The following is a 6,000-nucleotide window of genomic DNA, read 5'->3' as shown; positions in this document are numbered from 1 at the left end:
CTCCTGTACCTCTCCATCCTCCTCTGGGAGTGGTGTTACCGTCATCATGTCTATCCAGTAGCCATTCATGTGGCCACAGAGGACAATACAGTCGCAGACACTCTGAGCAGACTGCAACATCAGACACACGAATGGGAATTGAACCCTCTGGTCTTCAAGGATCTTTGCCACCGGTGGGGGACCCCCGTGTTGGACGTTTTTGCATCCCCTCGGAATGCGAAATGCCCCAGGTATGCGTCCCGGGCCGGCCTCGGCCTACACTCTCTCGGCGACGCATTCATGATTCCATGGAATCAGGGTCTCTTATACATGTTCCCACCTCTTCCGTTGATACAGAGGTCCCTAGTGAGACTCCAACGTTCGATGACTCCGGCCATTTTCATTGCACCCTTTTGGCCTCGACAGGTGTGGTTCCCCACTCTAGTCAAGATGGCTGTGGATTCCAGAACTCTCCCCTTGTGGCCCGACCTGTTGACCCAGGATGCAGGCAAAGTCCTTTACCCGGACCTCGAAACGCTCCACCTGACAGCGTGGAAGATCGTCCCGAGATCAAGGAAGTCTTGAATAGTGCCGTCAAACCTTCCACGTCTCGTTTGTATGCGTACAAGTGGAAAAGTTTTTTGAAGTTTACCCAGCAGAGGGGTCTCGTTCCGTCCCCTGTCTCTGTTTCAACGCTTTTACAGTACCTGCGTTACCTGTTTGACTTTAACCTTACTATTTCTACTATCAAAGTGTATTTGGCAGCTGTTGTTTTCTTCCAGCCCAGAGGCTCACCCTCTTCCCAGCTTTTCTCTCACCCTACGATTAGGATGTTTTTGAAAGGCCTCTCTAATCTTCGACCTCCTATTCGTCCACCGATTCCGCAGTGGTCCCTTCACCTGGTCCTACATGCCCTTTCTAGGCCTCCATTTGAGCCCATGGCTACCTGTGACCTTAAGCTGCTCTCTTTGAAAACATTGTTTTTGGTGGCTATAACATCTGCTCGCCGGGCTAGTGAATTAGCAGCGCTTCGCTCTGATCAGCCATTTCTTCAATTCTTCAGGGACAAGGTTATGCTCTACTTGGACGTTTCGTTTCTCCCTAAGGTGGTCTCGGACTTCCATGTGAATCAGCCGCTGATCCTGCCAACCTTGTTTCCCTCTCCGGCTACCGATGTTGAGCGCATGCTCCACATGCTCGATGTTAGACGATCCCTGGCCTTCTATGTGTCTAGAACCAAGGAATTTAGACAGGCGAACAGACTTTTCCTCTGTTACTTTGGTCCAAAGAAAGGCTGTCCAGCCTCGCCGTCGACACTCTCTACGTGGCTTGTATCTACCATCACTCTCTCCTACGAGCTCAACCACAGAGACCCTCCAGAGGGACTTAGGGCCCACTCCACCAGGGCTATAGCCTCATCAACTGCTTTTCTGCGTGGCGTAGACCTGCCCGACATCTGCCGGTCCGCTACCTGGTCCAACGCCTCTACCTTCATAACCCACTACAGATTGGACATGAGGGCAAGGGATGAGATGAGATTTGGGAGTTCAGTGTTAACATCTGTTCTTCAGTGACAGCCCACCATCCGGTTAGTAAGCGTGCTAATCACCCTTTGTGTGCATTCACAGAAGACCACGATGAAGAAAGAAAGGTTACTTACCTGTAACGATGGTTCTTCAAGTGGTCATTCTGTGAATTCACACAATCCCGCCCGGCCTCCCCTCTGTCTGTCTGTCACTAGTATCTCTAATGGATTCAGGTACCTGTGGCGGACAAATGGAACTGAAGGACGGTTAGGCTGGGCGTGCGCAGTAGGGGTAGTCCTAAACATTGTTACTTTTCTCTTGCAGCTAGAGAATGTTCCGAGAGGACCGACGCTGGCACTGGGGTTAACCCTTTGTGTGAATTCACAGAATGACCACTTGAAGAACCATCGTTACAGGTAAGTAACCTTTCTTTTCATTACTTGCAGTGGAAAAAATCAAATGGCAAACTGACAGACATTACTATCTGCTTCAACAACAGACCTCAACAAACTACACAGAGAGAAGGAGAACACACAGCAGAGAAGTGAGACTCTCTTTGAATTCAGAGGCAGGAGAGAACAATTGATTAATGCTGGATAGATTGACAATCTATCCAGAAAGGTCCCTCCCAGCCAAAACTGCTAAAGGCAGCATGCAAGGTTGCAAAAACTCCAGCAGTTCCCAGCTGAATGAAAAACAAATTACAAACTATGAACAGAGGGGGGAAAGGAAGAAAAATGCATCTATATATTTGGGCTCTCCAGCCAGAATTCTTGGAGCTAAAATCTAAGTCGACAGAGGAGGGTTTTTTTTTTAATCACTCACATATGAGCCTCAGTAAGCCTCTGGAGCTGCCATTATTTGCTTCTGAAGAAGAAGGAAATGGCTGGGAAAGGGGAAGCCTCTTTGGGATTCTTTCATTTTGGCTTCCCAACTTACTTTTTTGACACAGCTGAAGGTAGTCCCAATGATCTAGGAAAACCAAGCCTGAGTGTTTCCTTTTAAAGAGTAGTTTCACTGAGTCACCTATGAACTCACCTTACCAAGACAGGAGAAGTGATGGGGAGAGTTTACAGCAACCATTTGTGCTCCTGTTTGCTGCAGTGAAGTCCCACTGGAAAAAAAGGTAATGACAATCCTATCAATATTATAACAGAAATTGAATCATGTGCAATTAAGTAAATTCTGACTTATGATGACCCTTTCCAGGGTTTCCTAGGTATAGCATATTGGGAAGTGGTGTAGCATTCTCTCTTTCTGGGGGCAATTTGGGATTGTGTAGCTTGCAAGGTTCCATAAGGCTGGTTCTTCTTCTGCAATGCACACTGAGGAGTCACTTCTTGAACCTTGTCTCCATAAGTCAGGTGTTCTAGTTCACTGAGCTATCCAGCCAGCTCTTACAAAACATTAATTTTATGTTTACTGGCAGTGAAAGAAATGCAGAAGTCCCACACCTAGTCTCCATGTTCTCCCAAATGCTCTCTAAACCACCAAGAGTAGCAGCATAAGAAGAAGAGAGAAGTCGGCAGGTCTGGAAACAAGGCAAGAGGGATGGCTAGAAGATTCACCTTTTAAAAAGAGTAGCCCAACAGCAAACCAACTTAGGGCTCATTTGTCTCTGAAAAGAAAATACTTCCAGAACCATCAGAAAACTGCAGAAAACCCTTTAAAACTCTAGAGGGCACTCCCTTCTCATAAATAAGGCAAAATGGGTTGGGTTACTTGAAAGAAAAGCATTACTTTTAAAGAGTAATCAAAAATAAGGTGAGATTTTTGTTGACTCCATGTTGAGCCAGGCTTCCTGTTCATCTTCTCCATAAGAGGACCCTAACTTTGGGGAAATCATAATTAGCAGGATATTCCAGGCTGTTGTTGGAGGGTCAATAATTAATGAGACAATCTAAAAGGACCTAAGATTATATCCACCACTGATAATATAATGGCCAGATAATAATGTCATCTGGTTTATGCAGCATAAATTTACACCAATCAGATTTTGTCCAAAAAGTGTGTGGTGACTCTGTTTTCTGCCAATTCAGTAGTCTGGGTGTCTAAGATGCAGGATCAAATGTTTTGTTTCTAGTTCTGAATAGCTGAATGTCCTGTATTGGGAGAAATCTAACACTGATTGTCTGTAGTCTGCCTCTTCCATTACCTCCCAAGAAAGCAAGGAACCAAGCTTCTCTCTGACACACACACACCCTTTTTCTTTAACGTCTTGACTGATGAAGATATACTGATCACAAAAGCCTGGACATTTCTTTGTGCTTCTTTTAGTTGCACTAACAAAACTATTGCTACAGTTTCGATTTTGGAATGTGTGTTATGCATGCAAGCCTAACTCTGCTTTTGTTGATCATACCTTAGATTTTTCTTTTGGGACTCTCTCAGTTTTCATCATATTCAGTGTTTTTCTAAAGCCGTTCAGCTCTAATATTAAAGTTTTTCATCAGGTTAATAAATGTTGCCTTCTATTGAATTGACCTTGACCTTTAATTTTCTAAAGATATAATGATAAAACTATTGATGAAGGAGAGGTGATGCCAAGCTATTAAGTCAATGATACAGGACCTCCATCAAATTGCACAGTATCTATGCACAAATAAAACCACAGTGCTAGAACAAATGTGTTTACAGCTCCAGCATCTTTCTCATGCCCTGTGCAAATGTCCATTAGCACAAATGTATTGACAGGGTATTATATAAAGGCAGAGCAATTTCAAACTCCTACACACAAAGGTCAGTGTATGTCATCAGACTGCTTCTCTTGTGTACATGGTGCCATTGTGCAAACAGAGATCTCCATGAAGAAAACCCATCTTGTATTTGTGTAAGTGGCACCATGCTTGTGCAAATAGCACAACCCCATGTTACGATGATGTAGGGACTTTCTACTCAACAGAAGCTATGTATGATACTACTTGAAGATCCTGCATTAGTATCTTTGCTCATAGGGCAACAGTGACTTTTTGCGAGTATGTGGTGATGTGATGCATCATTCCCAGGTGTCACATGTATTCGGGATGTGCTGCTGAGACTGCTGAATAAATGGAAAGCGAAGGTGACCATTCACTGAGGGTTTGGGGGCTATCATGTCAGTGAGTCATCCCTTTTGCTGGCCTACCCACAGTAATGAAAGAAGGTACAAAGGAAAAAGAAACAACCAACCCACAATGAGTATTTGGATAGGCAGAAAAGGGTTAGACAAATGTGTTCAAAATTTAAACAAGCAACCTCTAAAATAACATAAAAACTAACAATCAGCTGGGATTTATGAAACACAGCAATATTCAGAAATGTTGCAAGTTCTTTAGCAACATAAAAAGGTGTTACATAAACAAAATTCTGAATGCTCTCATGAAAATAGCACTGAAAGAAAATACATGAGATATTGTGTAGACCTCTAGCAAATTTAGAGACAGCATCTGGCTTCATGTAAAAATTGTATAAATTTACCCTTCAGACAGGAGGGCCTGGCGTGCTCTAGTCTATGGGGTCATGAAGAGTCAGACACAACTAAATGACTAAACAACAACACCCCTTCAAAATGTTTGGAGGCAAACGGTTAAAGAGAAGTAGAGAAATAACACCTCTGTATTTAGGAACAGTAAATAATTCTACAATAGGCATATAGGTATCAGGAACAGATTGGGAAAGGTCTGACAAGTTCACAGGCAGAATTTTTGGTTCCTGCAAATCTGTATCTTTTGAGATCAAACTGGTTGAGCTCATATTTAGAAATGGAAAGCACTGGAAAGGCACAAAAATATGAGTGAATGAATGACTCAATTGGTTCCATAAGGCAACATACAATGAAACTACTACAAATGGAGCAGAATGGTTCCTTGTCTCCTTTACAGCTCTCCATGAACTCCAGACCCCTCATGTAAACTCCAGCTCCAGTTTTGGAGAGCTCCCAAGAACAGAGGGGGGGGGGAGAACATTGCTGGGTTCAATTTAGGTCATAGCTGAGCAAATTGGGTACCTGACTCTGGAACCAGATTTTGGGGGCTTGATTCCACACTGTGCCTCCTGTAATGCAGGACCTGAAATGAAATTCATTTTGAATGGGTGGCAGGCTTCCCACAAGTCTCAGCATCAGTCATGGCCCCCACAAACTCTGTCAATATCATGTGTGCTGTAAGTGAGGCAGCAGAGAATATGGGCCTTACTAGGAATGGTGGCAATCGCTGCAGTGCTAATATACTATTTTGCCTCCTGGCCTGCCATTAAGTTATTAGTTTTACCCATATTCTGGGCCTATTAAATCTGATGTTTTCACAATTTGTTTCCATAAGGAGCTAATGCAGAAGCTATCCCTGCTTTGTATGGCCTTCCACACAGCCCATGTCTTCTATGCTTTCATGAGGATTGCAGTCCCTTCTCCGGGTCATGCACTGAAAATTGAGGAAATTGGCTGCTGGTGATCTAGCAATCCTAATCTTGCCACACACTCTCTTGTTAAAAATGCAGGGAAACTAGTCAAAACTGATTT

At 43.8% G+C, this 6,000-nt stretch overlaps 1 protein-coding gene across 1 annotated transcript in view; it reads left to right on the top strand.

Annotated features, from left to right (window-relative positions):
- The first annotated feature begins 2,542 nt into the window (after positions 1–2,542).
- LOC110083918 (visual pigment-like receptor peropsin) overlaps positions 2,543–6,000 on the top strand; it is a 47,199-nt gene continuing 43,741 nt past the window's right edge. Inside the window, exon 1 of the mRNA XM_020802815.3 lies at positions 2,543–2,631. The gene's annotated coding sequence lies outside the window, so the exon portion shown is untranslated. The remainder of the gene's footprint in view (positions 2,632–6,000) is intronic.

This window comes from Pogona vitticeps, chromosome 1, assembly GCF_051106095.1.
Source record: "Pogona vitticeps strain Pit_001003342236 chromosome 1, PviZW2.1, whole genome shotgun sequence".
Lineage (NCBI taxonomy): Eukaryota > Metazoa > Chordata > Lepidosauria > Squamata > Agamidae > Pogona > Pogona vitticeps.
The sequence above is the reverse complement of the archived record's forward strand: the minus strand, read 5'-3'. Positions and strand labels throughout refer to the sequence as shown.